Source organism: Pseudophryne corroboree, chromosome 6, assembly GCF_028390025.1.
Source record: "Pseudophryne corroboree isolate aPseCor3 chromosome 6, aPseCor3.hap2, whole genome shotgun sequence".
Lineage (NCBI taxonomy): Eukaryota > Metazoa > Chordata > Amphibia > Anura > Myobatrachidae > Pseudophryne > Pseudophryne corroboree.
The window spans coordinates 802,969,740-802,986,482 of NC_086449.1; the positions used below are offsets into that span (position 1 = coordinate 802,969,740).

At 48.4% G+C, this 16,743-nt stretch overlaps 1 protein-coding gene across 1 annotated transcript in view; it reads right to left on the reverse strand.

The window, feature by feature from the left end:
* LOC134935755 (mediator of RNA polymerase II transcription subunit 15-like) overlaps positions 1-5,034 on the reverse strand; it is a 40,394-nt gene extending 35,360 nt beyond the window's left edge. Inside the window, exon 1 of the mRNA XM_063930596.1 lies at positions 5,013-5,034. The gene's annotated coding sequence lies outside the window, so the exon portion shown is untranslated. The remainder of the gene's footprint in view (positions 1-5,012) is intronic.
* Between the last annotated feature and the right edge of the window lie 11,709 nt (positions 5,035-16,743).

Genomic DNA, 16,743 nt, shown 5'->3' on the forward strand with positions numbered 1-16,743 from the left:
GTGTGTTTAGTAAAGGGTGCTGCTGTGTGTGTAGTAAGGGGTGCTGGTTTGTGTGTGTGTGTGTGTGTGTGTGTGTGTGTGTGTGTAGTAAGGGGTGCTGGTGTGTGTGTGTGTGTGTGTAGTAAGGGGTGCTGCTGTGTGAGTGTAGTAAGGGGTGCTGCTCTGTGTGTAGTATTGGGTTCTGCTGTATGAGTGTACTAATGGGTTCTGCGGTGTGAGTATAGTTACTGGTGCTGTTGTGTGAGTGTAGTAATTTGTTCTGCATTGTGAGTGTAGTAACGGGTTCTGCGGTGTGAGTGTAGTAACGGGTTCTGCGGTGTGAGTGTAGGAATGGGTTCTGCGGTGTGAGTGTAGTAACGGGTTCCGTAGTGTGAGTGTAGTAATGGGTTCTGCGGTGTGTGTGTGTAGTAACGGGTGCTGTTGTGTGTGTGTAGTAAGGGGTGCTGTTGTGTGAGTGTAGTAATGGGTTCTGCGGTGTGAGTGTAGTAATGGGTTCTGCGGTGTGAGTGTAGTAACTGATGCTCTTGTGTGAGTTTAGTAAGGGGTTCTGCGGTGTGAGTGTAGTAATTGGTTCTGCGGTGTGAGTTGGTTCTGCGGTGTGAGTGTAGTAATGGGTTTTGTGGTGTGTGTGTAGTAACGGGTTCTGCAGTGTGAGTGTAGTAATGGGTTCTGCGTTGTGAGTGTAGAAACAGGTGCTGTTGTGTGAGTGTAGTAACGGGTTCTGTTGTGTGAGTGTAGTAACGGGTTTTGCAGTGTGAGTGTAGTAATGGCTTCTGCGGTGTGAGTGTAGTAAGGGGTTCTGCGGTGTGTGTGTGTGTAGTAATGCATCCTCCGTCACGCTCCCTACTCCCATCCTCCCTCACTCCTCCCTCACTGCTCCCTACACCCACCCTCCCTCACTGCTCCCTACTCCCTCACTGCTCCCTACTCCCATCCTCCGTCACTGCTCCCTACACCCACCCTCCTTCACTGCTCTCTACTTACATCCTCCCTGACTTCCCTACTCCCATCCTCCCTCACTGCTCCCTACACCCACCCTCCCTCACTGCTCCCTACTCCCATCCTCCCTCACTGCTCCCTACTCCCATCCTCCCTCACTGCTCCCTACTCCCTCACTGCTCCCTACTCCCATCCTCCGTCACTGCTCCCTACACCCACCCTCCCTCACTGCTCCCTACACCCATCCTCCTTCACTGCTCTCTACTTACATCCTCCCTGACTTCCCTACTCCCATCCTCCCTCACTGCTCCCTACACCCACCCTCCCTCACCGCTCCCTACTCCCATCCTCCCTCACTGCTCCCTACTCCCATCCTCCCTCACTGCTCCCTACTCCTATCCTCCCTCACTGCTCCCTACTCCCACCCTCCCTCACTGCTCCCTACTCCCATCCTCCCTCACTGCTCCCTACTCCCATCCTCCATCACGCTCCCTACTCCCATCCTCCCTCACTGCTCCCTTCTCCCATCCTCCGTCACTGCTCCCTACACCCACCCTCCCTAAATGCTCCCTACTCCCATCCTCCGTCACTGCTCCCTACTCCCATCCTCCCTCACTGCTCCCTACACCCACCCTCCCTGCTCCCTTCACCCATCCTCCCTCACCGCTCCCTACTCCCATCCTCCCTCACTGCTCCCTACACCCATCCTCCCTCACCGCTCCCTACTCCTATCCTCTGTCAATGCTCCCTACTCCCATCCTCCCTGACTTCCCTACTCCCATCCTCCGTCACTGCTCCCTACTCCCATCCTCCCTCACTGCTCCCTACACCCACCCTCCCTTACTGCTCCCTTCACCCATCCTCCCTCACTGCTCCCTTCACCCATCCTCCCTCACCGCTCCCTACTCCCATCCTCCCTCACCGCTCCCTACACCCACCCTCCCTGCTCCCTACTCCTATCCTCTGTCAATGCTCCCTACTCCCATCCTCCCTGACTTCCCTACTCCCATCCTCCGTCACTGCTCCCTACTCCCATCCTCCCTCACTGCTCCCTACACCCACCCTCCCTCACCGCTCCCTACTCCCATCCTCCGTCACTGCTCCCTACACCCATCCTCCCTCACCGCTCCCTACTCCCATCCTCCGTCACTGCTCCCTACACCCATCCTCCCTCACCGCTCCCTACTCCCATCCTCCCTCACTGCTCCCTACTCCCATCCTCTGTCACGCTCCCTACTCCCATCCTCCCTCACCGCTCCCTACTCCCATCCTCCCTCACCGCTCCCTACTCCCATCCTCCCTCACTGCTCCCTACACCCACCCTCCCTCACTGCTCCCTACACCCACCCTCCCTCACTGCTCCCTACTCCCATCCTCCGTCACCGCTCCCTACTCCCATCCTCCCTCACCGCTCCCTACTCCCATCCTCCCTCACCGCTCCCTACTCCCATCCTCCCTCACTGATCCCTACACCCACCCCCCCTCACTGATCCCTACTCCCATCCTCTGTCACGCTCCCTACTCCCATCCTCCCTCACCGCTCCCTACTCCCATCCTCCATCGCTGCTCCCTACTCTCATCCACCGTCACCGCTCCCTACTCCCATCCTCCCTCACTGCTCACTACTCCCCCATCCTCCGTCACTGCTCCCTACACCCACCCTTCCTCACTGCTCCCTACTCCCATCCTCCCTCCCTACTCCCATCCTCCGTCACTGCTCCGTACACCCACCCTCCCTCACTGCTCCCTACTCCCATCCTCCGTCACTGCTCCGTACACCCATCCTCTATCACTGCTCCCTACTCCCATCCTCCCTCACCGCTCCCTACTCCCATCCTCCCTCACTGCTCCCTACTCCCATCCTCCCTCCCTACTCCCATCCTCCGTCACTGCTCCGTACACCCACCCTCCCTGCTCCCATCCTCCCTCACCGCTCCCTACTCCCATCCTCCCTTACCGCTCCCTTCTCCCATCCTCCCTCACTGCTCCCTACACCCACCCTCCCTCACTGCTCCCTACTCCCATCCTGTCACGCTCCCTACTCCCATCCTCCCTCACCGCTCCCTACTCCCATCCTCCGTCACTGCTCCCTACTCTCATCCACCGTCACCGCTCCCTACTCCCATCCTCCCTCACTGCTCCCCCATCCTCCGTCACTGCTCCCTACACCCACCCTCCCTCACTGCTCCCTACTCCCATCCTCCCTCCCTACTCCCATCCTCCGTCACTGCTCCGTACACCCACCCTCCCTCACTGCTCCCTACTCCCATACTGCTCCCATCCTCCCTCACTGCTCCCTACTCCCATCCTCCGTCACTGCTCCCTACACCCACCCTCCCTCACTTCTCCCTACTCCCATCCTCTGTCACGCTCCCTACTCCCATCCTCCCTCACTGCTTTCTACTCCCTTCCTCCCTCACTGCTCTCTACTCCCACCCTCCCTGCTCCCTACACCCATCCTCCTTCACTGCTCCCTACTCCCATCCTCCCTCACTGCTCCCTACACCCACCCTCCCTCACTGCTCCCTACACCCACCTTCCTTCACTGCTCCCTACTCCCATCCTCCCTCACTGCTCCCTACACCCACCCTCCCTCACTGCTCCCTACACCCACCTTCCTTCACTGCTCTCTACTTACATCCTCCCTGACTTCCCTACTCCCATCCTCCCTCACTGCTCCCTACACCCACCCTCCCTCACTGCTCCCTACTCCCATCCTCCCTCACTGCTCCCTACTCCCATCCTTCTTCACCGCTCCCTACACCCACCCTCACTGCTCCCTACACCCACCTTCCTTCACTGCTCCCTGCACCCACCCACCCTCACTGCTCCCTACACCCACCCTCCATGCTCCCTACACCCACCTTCCTTCACTGCTCCCTACACCCACCCACCCTCACTGCTCCCTACACCCACCCTCCCTGCTCCCTACACCCACCTTCCTTCACTGCTCCCTACACCCACCCTCCCTGCTCCCTACTCCCATCCTCCCTCACTGCTCCCTACTCCCATCCTTCTTCACCGCTCCCTACACCCACCCTCACTGCTCCCTACACCCACCTTCCTTCACTGCTCCCTACACCCACCCACCCTCACTGCTCCCTACACCCACCCTCCCTGCTCCCTACACCCACCTTCCTTCACTGCTCCCTACACCCACCCACACTGCTCCCTACACCCACCTTCCTTCACTGCCCTCCACACCCACTCTCCTTGCTTGATACACCAATCCATACTGCAATCCCGAATCCCAGGATTGACAAAATGGCCCCGGATTGGCCTCCCTAGTAATGCGCGCTACTGGTCCTCCACATCATTAGTCACACAATCGGCGGCCCCGTACAATAAGCCCTTTGTAAATTTCAGCTCCAGGCCTCATGTGGCCCTTAATCTGGCACTGCCGATAGGCGGCACATTGATTGTCTCCCGTCACAAGCGAGGGCAAAAGTATGCATTAGTCTTGTTTTCCAGTGACCGGCCTACACAGAGTCTAGAAACAGAATCAGAACAAATGTAGTGAGGGCCCTGGTCCCAAAAGCTTGCAATCCAGTATGAAAGAATACAGTGAGAAGGCACAAGTGCATGTTTGGAGTGGCGGATCAGCCACATATAATGTAATGCCTGTACTATCTAGCTTTGATGTATAATCGAAAATAAAAATCTACCAGTAATGTCATTTCATGTTATTTTGTAAAGAGCACGGGATCACGTCTGTGGGGTAAATTTACTAAGGTGGGAGATTTTTAGAATTGGTGATGTTGCCCATGGCAACCAATCAGATTCTACTTACCATTTATCTAGCTGCTTCTAGCAGATAATAGATATAATCTGATTGGTTGCTATGGGCAACATCACCAGTTCTAAAAATCTCCCACCTTAGTAAATTTACCCCTGTGTATTTATCTGCTTCTGGAAGTACGGCCGTATTGTGGAGTAATGACATCTTGGTGTACGAGGGGTTAAGCGCCGGAGGCATAGAACTCTATAACCAGCCAAGCCCAGTGACAGGCGCGGATCCGGATAATGCCCCGGCAGTACTGCAGCTGCCTAACAAGCGTGTACGCTCAACTCACCTGCCTGCGAAGACGGCGAGACAAAAAGGGTATCGCTGACTAGTGTGGGCACCGTTCCAAGCCGGGGGAATTGGAATCAAGATTCTGCGGTTACATTACTGCTCCAGTTATTCCTACAGATAATTATTGCTGACAATATACCAAGGTGCTGTCTTCGGAGCTGACGCTCGTCTCATATAAGACATGCAAGTGACAAGCGGAGAGGGGCCTCCAAGACTCATCTACATGAAAGATGCCGCATCACCCGCGAGACTGCTCCTTGGCACACTCTCATTAATCATACATCTGACGGGGTGCAAGAGGAAGCCCCAGCTAGAGTGGGCCGCGTGCCATGCTTTGAAAGCAGCCCCTCCAGTGATAGAGGCAGGATACACAAGACGCACAACTACAAGGGTCTAATCCTTCCTGTTTGTAGGGAATTACTGCTGTAAACCAGGGAAGGAAATTTGCCTCAATCTCTTTTCATAGCAAAGTTTGTATTGTTCATTTAAAGGGACAGTACAGAATTTTATTTATATTACTGTTTTATTTATTATTTGGGTGGGGGTCAGTGTGCACCATCAGGAGCATCTTTTGAGGGCGGTGGTATATGCAAGGCTCAATAATATATTAGTCCGGTTATATAAACACGGATTCCTATGAATTTTATATATATATATATATATATATATATATACACACACATACACACACACAGAGTGCCTAATTCAGACCTGATCGTAGCCCTTGAAAATTTTGCAGGGCTTCGATCAGGCACACTGACATGCAGGGGGGACGCCCAGCACAGAGCTGGCCCGCCCCGCATGTCAGTGACGGCCCCCCACAGAAGTGCAAAAGCATCGCACAGCGGCAACGCTTTGGCACTTCAGGAGTAGCTCCCGGCCAGAGCAGCTTTTGCGTGCTGGCCGGAAGATACTCATTACTGCCCGGGTCGCAGCACCTGCGTGTGACGTCACGCAGACACTGCGGCCCGCTTCCCGCATGGTCCGGCCACACCTACGTTGGACGGACCGTGCCCACAAAATGGCGGGCAAATGCCGCCGTGCTGCCCCCTCCCGCCCAGCGACCGTCTCTACCTGTAAATCAGGCAGAAGTGATCGCTAGGCAACAACAGCCGTCGGCTGTCAGCCACGCGTCGGCGCACTGCGGAGCCGGCGCATGCGCACTTCTGACCTGATTGCTGCGATGAACGGCAGCGAGCGATTAGGTCAGAGTGACCCCCACAGTACTGTGCATATGTGTTAGGCAGGTGTAGAAAAACTGCTACAAAGTAAGAATGCTTTAAGAAAACAGAAGAGAAAACTAGGATTGGAAGCCAATCAGACACCTCCCTGATGGTATTGCATGATGGATAAGTACCTGCCTGTATTTCTCAGCAATGAAGCACAAAGAATGTATTTATTTTGCAGAGGGACAACGACCCCAAACATACAGCTGTCATTAAGAACTATCTTCAGCGTAAAGAAGAACAAGGAGTCCTGGAAGTGATGATATGGCCCCCACAGAGCGCTGATCTCAACATCATCTAGTCTGTCTGGGATTACATGAAGAGACAAAAGGATTTGATTAAGCCTACATCCGCAGAAGATCTGTTGTTAGTTCTCCAAGATGTTTCATACAACCGAGTACCTTCAAAAACTGTGTGCAAGTGTACCTAGAATATGCTGTTTTGAAGGCAAGGGGTGGTCACACCAAATATTGATTTGATTTAGATTTATCTTCTGTTCATTCTCTTTGAATGGTATTGTTAAAGCAGATTATTTATCTTATATAATACCCTTTATGAGGTCTAAGAACACTGTACGCTAACTACGTATGAAGTACCGTAAGGGTACGCACGTTGCGTAACAATCGCTTAGCCGTGGTCGAGACGCTCAAGCGTTACATTCGCTCAAGGCCAAGAGATCACTGGCAGGCACGCTATTGGCTGCCGACTACCGTAATGATTCGCTATAGCGATGCGACCGCTCGAGACCACGAGGAGATCACCAGCGGCGCATACGCTCACAATGTAAAACCTTTATATCTAAACCATAAACAGTGTATTATGCAGTAAACCCTTTGTGTAGTGATATGGTGTAAATGCAACACAGTATAACCTTACTAGCTTAAAAGCAGTTTGAGCGTCACCGACGCTCTGAGAATACTTAACTCTATAAGAAATACACAGATACCTGGGCTTAGGGTCCAACGCCTAATATATATATATTTTGAATGATATACTTGCAAAAGAATTAATACAAATACAAATCATACACTACAATATAACATAGACTAACTAACCAGGTAACTACACAGTAAATACAATACAATTAAGTTTAAGAGAAAAATGAGAGAAAGAGAAGAGAGAGAAAGATATGGCCCATAATAACAAGAGAGAAACAGTATGATTACGGAGAAAAACTTACGCACAAAGGAAACGATCGCATGCGCCTCTGGACATCCTGCTCCCGATTTTCAGCAATGATAACCGTTGAAGAGTGAGAGCTGGATGTGATCGGCCTTTCTATTTATGCCCCACACACAATGCAATTCAATGGTCCCTACAATCTCATTGTTCATTGGACACAGGAATTCCTCCTTGCATTATAACAAAAGGTCATAGGTTGATTCATACAGGTGGGCTGTGACTATTTCCAACAGCTCAGGTGGGAGGGAAACTGGGTTTCCCGCCGCATGGGTAATAAAGTGCAAATAAAGTAAATGTTCATAAACTTCTTATGTCCATAACTATTCGCACGAGCGATTGATCTGCTTCAAACCAACACCGGAATATTTCTAATTAAATATTCTTCCGATGGATACTAAACACCACTGTATTACTCCTGTCTGACCCTTCGTATCAAACAAAGAGGGATTTCTCTGTTCATGAACATTCTATATTAACCAAACTTTCAGAATCTATCAAAGGGACCATGATCTAAAAAATACATTATATAGTGAAAATATGTAATGATTGAGTCGCACGCTACGATCACATAAACTCTACCGTAAATACGCATACCGTGCGCCTGCGGGTGCCCGCGACTGTGAGTATGCGCACGTACGGGAGAGCTTACGCATGCGCAGCACGGACCCGTGTGAGGTGCAAATATGGTAGTGTGCATAGAGATATTTTTCTGACTTTGACAGTCCACCCTTTGGCAGTCAACAATAACTGCCACCTTCTAAAACATTTCAAAAGGAGAAAAATATATGTCAGGGGTTAATACAATTACATGGTTGGGTAGGGGAGGAGAGGAGAAGGTAGGAAAAGGGTATGACCTAGTGAGATAGCAGAAGCATGTGTGTATGAATCCGTGCTTGGGGGTCATGTATCATCGTGCCGTACGTGTTTTAAATCAAGCTTCGAGGTATTGCGAAGTATACATTTGAATTCCTTCTTATCCCGTGGTACGGGTCTGTGGATGGGCTGTCAAACTTTACCGAGCTCTTTTCGGCTTTGGTTGTAACAAAATGGGGGAGCACATTTTAGTTGATGATACATGAATGGGGGAGATATGTGATTGCTGATATCTGTGCCTGTATTCCCTATCGACTATGTGTGTCATTACCTGAGGGTTGTAGAAATGAAGAAAAGACATAATTACGGTAAATGCGGTGGTATTCTATGTCAGGTAAATGTACATTCGTCGATTGAGGTCTTGTTTGGTGTCTGTTGAATGCAGTCTTCTTTGTGCTTTTGCCCATAAGGTGCGAGCAAAAGCTGTCAATGTCCATAGATTTACAAAAGTGTTGGGCTAGCGTAATTTTAAAATTTCTAGGGAAACTGGGGATCCATGGCATAGTTCATCAAAATCTGTGTATCAGGTTGTCAAAACTTCTTCTTTAATCCATCTGTTGTCTGTATATCGGCTCATCAAATTCCTCGTCCAAGTGGGTCTTTTTACCTTGGAGGAAACGGAAAAACAGGTGAAAGAAACGGACCGTAGAAATCGCATTTTCATCACATCATTGTTTCTACATTTGGGTCATAAATCAAGTCCATTGGAATTACAGTTTCCTCACTCCTTAAACTCATTACCCTAGTACGACGATTGCACCTCATTAAAGCCTGACCGCATCTAAATATCAAACCAATCGTTATGATAACACCTAAGATACATAGGAGAAACTTCCCAACATCCATTATGACTCCTTGAGCCCAGTCTCCTAAACCGGAGAACCAATTTCGCGGGTTCAACCATGACACCCAACCAGTCAGCTCATTACTCACAGCAGCAAGGGTGAGATTGTGTCTTCTGCGAAATTCCCACTTTAGTTGGAGAATATCGTCCATCTTTTGGTCTATGACCTCGACCGGGTCCTCGGTGCTATTCGTAATATATGTGCAACATTTCACGCCGTATTGTGTTGCCAGTGTGACACAATATCCGCCTGTTACTGCTGTGAGGTAATTAAGAACCATTCTATGCTGGACTAGTTCTGTTTTGTAAGCCTGAAGTTCCCTTCCAGTATACCTAAACGTGTCATCATACATTTCAGTAATATTATCTAACAAATTGGCGAGCGCAGAAATGTATTTATAATTCAACACTCCTCTAGCGGTGTGAGTGATATCTAACGCGATTAAGAATTGAATCCCGGTGGATTCACTGATCATGTCAGAGGCCGGGTGCTCTGTTCTTTCTATCAGGTGCCGTTTAACGATGTGCTCGTAATGAGTATGAGTGTAAGGAGTTTGGGCAACACGGTGTATGTCTTTCATTTTGTCATGTGATACAGTCATTACTTCAGGCAATACTTTTCCAATATAACACAATCCTTCAGAGTTTGGGGCAAGCCACTTATACGCCTTTCTCCCGCATATGAAATATGCATCATCGGGGAGAACATATGGGACGGAGTAGGACATAACCATATTACACACCTTCCATGTGAAATCTCCTAACCCTAATTCTTCCATCTGCTGAGTACACGTATCAGGTTGTACGATATGTGCACAGTATCCTGGTGATACCTCTCCAACTCTCGTAATCCTATTTCCTAAGGTATACCTATACCGGAAAGATTTTCCTCTACTGGCTATGTGGCGTATAAGCTCTGTATCTGTAGGCATTCTATCTGCTCTGTGTGAAAAGGTCATGGTTTGATTACTCCATGACACTTCCCAATTTCCCGGCTTTCGGGGATTGGAGATGTTAAAACATAATAGGGACCTATCCACATGGTATTGGTGGAGCTTCAAACTAGGAGGGCTGGAGATATTAAACCTCCTGTCCACCGGTCTCCCACCACTTAACTCAAGTACCTCCCCTAACGTTAAAGGAAATGGTACTAGCCCTGATTTGCTATGACCTTGAGGTACTTGAGAGCATACCCAACAATCTGTTTTATTTAACACACTACCCACTAAAGAGTGATAGTCACTCAAGGGATGCCGGTCCATATGGATATTAAAACTGGATTGGCATTTCTTTATGCACCCATCCTCAATGACATTGTTACAAAGCCGACAGATACAGTTTTCTTCAGCTAACAATCCTTCACAATTCCTTCTATGGTCAATGCTATCGGATCGTTTTCTGATACTCGCCTTTACTTGTTGGTTAAGTTGTTCTTGGAAAACTACGCCTCCATTTCTGTCATCAGAACCCATTCCAGAACCTCTCTCGAACTCCATGGTACTCTCGCCGGAACAGACTGCTCTGGTCAACATCATGGTCAACAGGAAAATCCGGATCACAGTCTCTTGAGGCAAGTCCATCTTAGGAGGAGACGAAGAAGAATGAGAAGGGGGGGAAAATAATTTGAGGGAGAGGGGATGGGAAGTGGAGAAAAACAATAAAAGGGAACAGGGGATCGACAACTGCTTTTGATCTTGTGGTTCTTGATGCTCAGGTGTCGCCTTAGTCCTCCTGGAACAGACACTCTAGTGATACAACCTCTACCGTCTGTTCCTTATCACAGGGCTTCTCTGGATCAACGACCTTCTTACAGTGGGACGAATGAACCCAAGTCTCTCTCTCAGCAACCTTCAATGCTGTAGTGCTAGTCAATAAGACCTGGTATGGTCCTTCCCATCTGTCAATAAGGCAACCTGAGCGTAGAAAATTCCGTATCATTACATAATCCCCAGGTTCAATGTCATGACAATTACTATCTGGTAAATCAGGAATCACTAACTTCAGATTATCATTTTGATTCCTCAACTGTTTACTCATGTTAATCAAGTATTTTACAGTCACTTCATTGTTACACTTCAAATCATCCTGAGGGTTAATCATAATATGCGGTTGTCGACCAAACAAGATTTCAAAGGGAGACAGATTAAGAGGGGACCTGGGAGTGGTTCTGCTGCTGTACAATACAATGGGTAAAGCTTCTGGCCATGTCAATCCTGTCTCTGCCATCACTTTACTCAGTTTATTTTTAATAGTGCTGTTCACTCTTTCCACTTTCGCACTCGCCTGTGGACGGTATGGAGTGTGCAGCTTGCTATCAATTCCCATCAATTTACACATTCCTTGAAAGACATCACCTGTAAAATGGGTACCCCTATCACTTTCGATAATTCTAGGAATACCATATCTACATACAAATTCCTGCACAATTTTCTTAGCAGTAAACATAGCGGTATTTGTGGCCGCCGGAAATGCTTCGACCCAATTTGAGAAAACATCTATACAAACAAGTACATATTTCAAATTTCGACAAGGGGGTAATTGAATGAAGTCAATCTGTATTACCTGGAAAGGGCCGCCGGCAGGTGGGATATGAGATGGTTCTGTAGGTATTGCCTTTCCGATGTTCTTTCTCAGACAGGTAAGGCATGACATTGCCCTTTTACTCGCATGAGATGAGAATCCTGGGGCACACCAATATGCTCTTACCAACTTGCACATCCCTTCCCTGCCCAGATGAGTCAGCCCGTGAGCTGCCTCAGCTAAACATGGAAGGTATGCTCTGGGGGCCACCGGTTTACCTTGTCCATCCGTCCAGAGTCCTGAGGACTCCTGGCCATATCCCTTTGCCTTCCAGACTGCCTTTTCCTGTGTGGAACACAAATTTTGCATCTCACACAACTTCTGTGTGTTGATGGTATTAAATACCATCAGTTGTGTGGTGTCTGTCTGGGGGTACCAGCTGCTAATTTAGCAGCTTCGTCTGCTCGGCTGTTACCAAGTGATACTGGGTCTTGGCTATATGTGTGTGCTTTACATTTGATAACAGCCACTCTGTCGGGTTCCTGTATCGCTGTTAGAAGCCTTTTTATATGAGCTGCATGCGCTACCGGTGTACCAGCTGCCGTCATGAAATTTCTGAGGCGCCATAGGGCTCCGAAATCATGGACTACCCCGAATGCGTATCTAGAATCGGTGTAGATATTGGCTGATTTGCCCTTAGCCAATTCACATGCTCTGGTTAGGGCGACCAGTTCAGCAACCTGGGCTGAGTGAGGTGGGCCTAGCGGTTCCGCTTCTATGGTGCCTTGGTCATCTACGACTGCGTATCCAGTACACAAGTCTCCCGAGTCTGATTGTCTATGACAACTACCGTCCGTGTAGAACGTAAGTTCTGCATCTTCCAGTGGGTTGTCACTGATGTCAGGCCTTGCGGTAAAATTTTGGGTCAAATATTCCATACAATCATGAGTGTCTTCCTTTGTATTAAATTCTCCTTCCCCACCACTCTCATCCTCCACCCTTTGTGCCTGTCCAGGCACACCTGGGAGATATGTTGCCGGATTTAATGCACTGCATCTCCTTATGGTGATGTTTACGGGGGCCATTAGTGCCAATTCCCATCTTGTAAACCGCGCTGATGAGACGTGTCTGGTTTGGGCAGAATTTAACAAGGCTGACACTGCATGTGGTGTATGAATTGTGAGGTTGTAACCTAGCACGACGTCTTCGCTTTTCGTTACTAGCAATGCTATCGCAGCAATGCTTCGCAAGCATGTGGGGAGGGATCGCGCTACCGTATCTAGCTGAGCGCTGTAATATGCTACTGGCCTGCTGGCATCACCGTGCTTTTGGGTTAGTACGCCTGCCGCGCAACCAGCACTTTCTGTTCCGTATAGTTCAAAGGGTTTCCCATAGTCCGGCATACCCAATGCTGGTGCCTGCGTTAGGCACTGTTTAAGTCTCTCAAATGCTGTCTCAGACTCGTCTGTATGCGAAATCCGATCAGGTTTGTTTGAGGAGACCATTTCCTGCAAGGGTAACGCTAGGATGGAAAACCCTGGGATCCAGTTACGGCAATACCCACACATTCCTAAAAATGTTCTGATCTGTTGCTGGGTTTGTGGCAGAGTCATGTCTCTAATTGCTTGAATTCTATCAGCGGTCAGGTGTCTCAGTCCTTGTGTTAGACAGTGTCCCAAATATTTTACCTTAGTTTGGCATAATTGCAACTTGTCTTTGGAAACCTTGTGTCCTGTGTCTGAAAGATGAAACAGGAGCTGTTTCGTATCCTTCAGGGATGCTTCCAATGAATCAGAACACAGTAGTAGATCATCCACGTACTGTATTAATACTGATCCACTCTCTGGTTGGAAAGACTGTAAACAATCATGCAAAGCCTGGGAAAATATACTTGGACTATCTATGAATCCTTGTGGTAATCGAGTCCATGTGTATTGGACTCCTCTGTATGTAAATGCAAACAAATATTGGCTGTCAGGGTGCAGAGGTACCGAAAAGAAAGCGGAGCAGAGGTCAATAACAGTGAAAAATTTCGCAGTGGGAGGGATTTGCATTAGGATGACAGCTGGATTTGGCACTACGGGGAACTGACTCTCAACTATTTTGTTAATCCCCCTTAGATCCTGCACTAGCCGGTAACCCCTCCCCCCACTCTTTTTAACAGGGAAGATGGGACTATTGGCAGTGCTGGACGTTCTTACCAGAATGCCCTGTTGTAGCAAGCGCTCTATTACGGGATAAACTCCTAACTCCACCTCTGGCTTCAGAGGGTACTGTGGGATTTTTGGAGCTATCCTACCATCTTTTACTTGTACAACTACCGGAGCTACGTTTGCCATTAATCCAGTGTCCTGTCCATCTTTTGTCCAAAGTGACTCTGGTATCTGAGATGTCATTTCTTCTACTTGGGAGGGAGTCCTATTTGTCATAATGGTATGTGACATTAATTTTGACGGGGAGTCTAACATGTCTCGTACTTCCTGAGCGTGATTCTCAGGTATGTCCAAGAATACACCTTCAGGAGTACAATAAATGACGCACCCCATTTTACACAATAAGTCTCTACCCAGGAGATTGGTCGGTGCCGATGCAGCCAGCAAAAAGGAATGCTTGGTATGTAACGGCCCTACTGTAATCTCGGCTGGTTTGCTAACAGGGTAGTGCTGGACTACTCCCGTTACCCCTATGGCTGGAATTGTCTTACCAGTGGTTCTCATGCCCACTGTCGAATTTATCACTGATTTGGCCGCCCCTGTGTCTACAAGAAAGTTTAATGATTTACCAGCTACATTGATTGCAATTTCTGGTTCACTTCCAAGGCTTGCAATCAATTTTACTGGCTGCAGATTACAGGTATGGCCACACCCCTATTGGGTATGGTGACCTCCCTGAATCCCGCTGGCAGCAACTACTTGTGAGGGAGTTAGCTGGGAACTACCAGAGGTTTGCCAATCTCTGTTTGGGGGGTATCTTTTTGTTTCCCCTGCATGTGGCTCATAACTCCGTTTCTGCGGACCCTGCTCCCAATGTCGTGTGTCGTGTCGTTGTCTAGGGGGTTGATAAGATTTTTGTACATTTCTCGATCTACAGTCTCGTGCAAAGTGTCCCTGTTTGTGACAAAAATAACATGTTACCACATTTGACTTACCCACAGGGTTTGGTGATGTTAACACAGGCTGTTTTGTGGTCAGGGCCTGTATACTTACTGCCATTAACTTATCACTTTGTTGTTCCCTGTGTCTGGTGATGTTCCTATCGTGATCAATAGCAGCCTCTCTCAAAGTAGCCACAGACAGACCTCGCCAACATGGTTGTGTGGTCTGTACCCTAGTCTTTAATGATTCTTTTAAACCATCCATCAGTACCGATACTGCTACTTCTCGATGGTTTATGTTTGTTTTAATGTCCTCTATGCCTGTGTATTTTGCCATTTCTGATAATGCTCTGTGAAAATACTCTGCAGCTGTTTCTGACTCCTTCTGTTTAATGGAGAATATTTTGTTCCATTTAACTACGGCTGGGAAATACTCCTTTAACTGTAAGCTTATTCTTTTTACATTGTCTTTGTTGTACACATCTGTAAGAGGTACATCCTGATCTAATCCACAGTCAGCTAAAAATTGAGTTGCGTCAACATTGGAGGGTAAACATGCTCTCAGCAATATCTGCCAGTCTTTGTTGTTGGGCTCTACAGTGTTACCTAGGTCTCTGATGTATTTTTGGCTGGCAACTAAGTCTTTTCTAGGGTCAGGGAATTCAGACACTATGGTCCTTAATTCCATTCTGGAAAATGGGCTATACATGGCAATGTTCCTCACAGGGGTGACTCCTGATGTGTCAGTTTTCCCATTTGGAACAGCTATTACCCTAACAGGATTAACTCTAACAACATCACTCTGTGTGGGTTCTACAGCCTGTGGTGAAATGGCTTCAGCATAGTGTATGGTGCCGTACTTACCTGTAGATACGACCTCACCTATCCCTCCGCTAGGGGCCCTTGTTACTAATCTCGTGGGTGGAGCTGTGCCTACTGTGGTCTCTGTTATGGTGGCTGCTAGAGAGAGCGCTGAAATTGTTGCCGATTCGTCTTCTTGATCACACTCCTGAGGAAAGTTCAAAACAGGGTACAACTTGCACGGGTTAATACTTGCATTGGTTAATTGGTTAACATTATCTTTAACATTTACACAGTTGCTAAGTGTTTGTGTGTTACACCTTAGTGCGTCATTCTCCGCAACCAATTTCTCTCCTGATATGTATGGTGGCGGTGGGGCCGTGGCTATCAGTTTTCTGATTGAGCCAGATCCCGCCGCCTGAGCCAATCCTCTCTGTATGTCACCCTCCTGTTGCCACAACTGCAAATAATCATAATGCTTGATTCGTCTCTTTGCTGATTTAATGAGACATATCCTTCTCCTTAAATTCGTTAACACTTCTGTGCTGAAGCTACCTACTCTTGGGAATTTCTCCCCGTCATGTACCGTCATTCTCTCCCATTCATCACATAAAACCTCTGTGTGTGAACCGTATTTTTCACACATCACGTACCTTGCCGACCCAACTGGTCGGTTCACTGAATCAACCCGAACCGAGGTTGATCGCCCCCTACCTGAACAAGTGGCCCCCATAGTTCGAAGGTGTTGCTTTATTCAGCCAACCCTTACGCAAACCAAAATGTTCAAAATAGGCTGACGGTGGCGGTTTACCGAGTACCCCACTCACTCGCCCACGCCGACCAATACGACCTGATCACACCGATATGGTGCTGGCGTACTCGACCCAGGGCCCCTGCGACCTGAACCTCTATTTACTGGAACCTGTGAGGGTGATCCGAAGAACACTTACTCTTTCCAGTAACTATTGGTTGTTGGATAGTTCCTGAGTGAGCAGCGAACTTCCCTTAAAATAAAAAAAAATTACACAAATCACGTTAGAATGTACAAATAGCGTTTATGACCTTCGTACACAAATAGTACCGGTCAGGTTTACTAATGTACACAATTACGTGCGGTACAATCGTTCAGCACATAAGCAACTAATCTTATGTACGGAGCGACCAGTGGAATCGAAAATTGCGGCTGCGA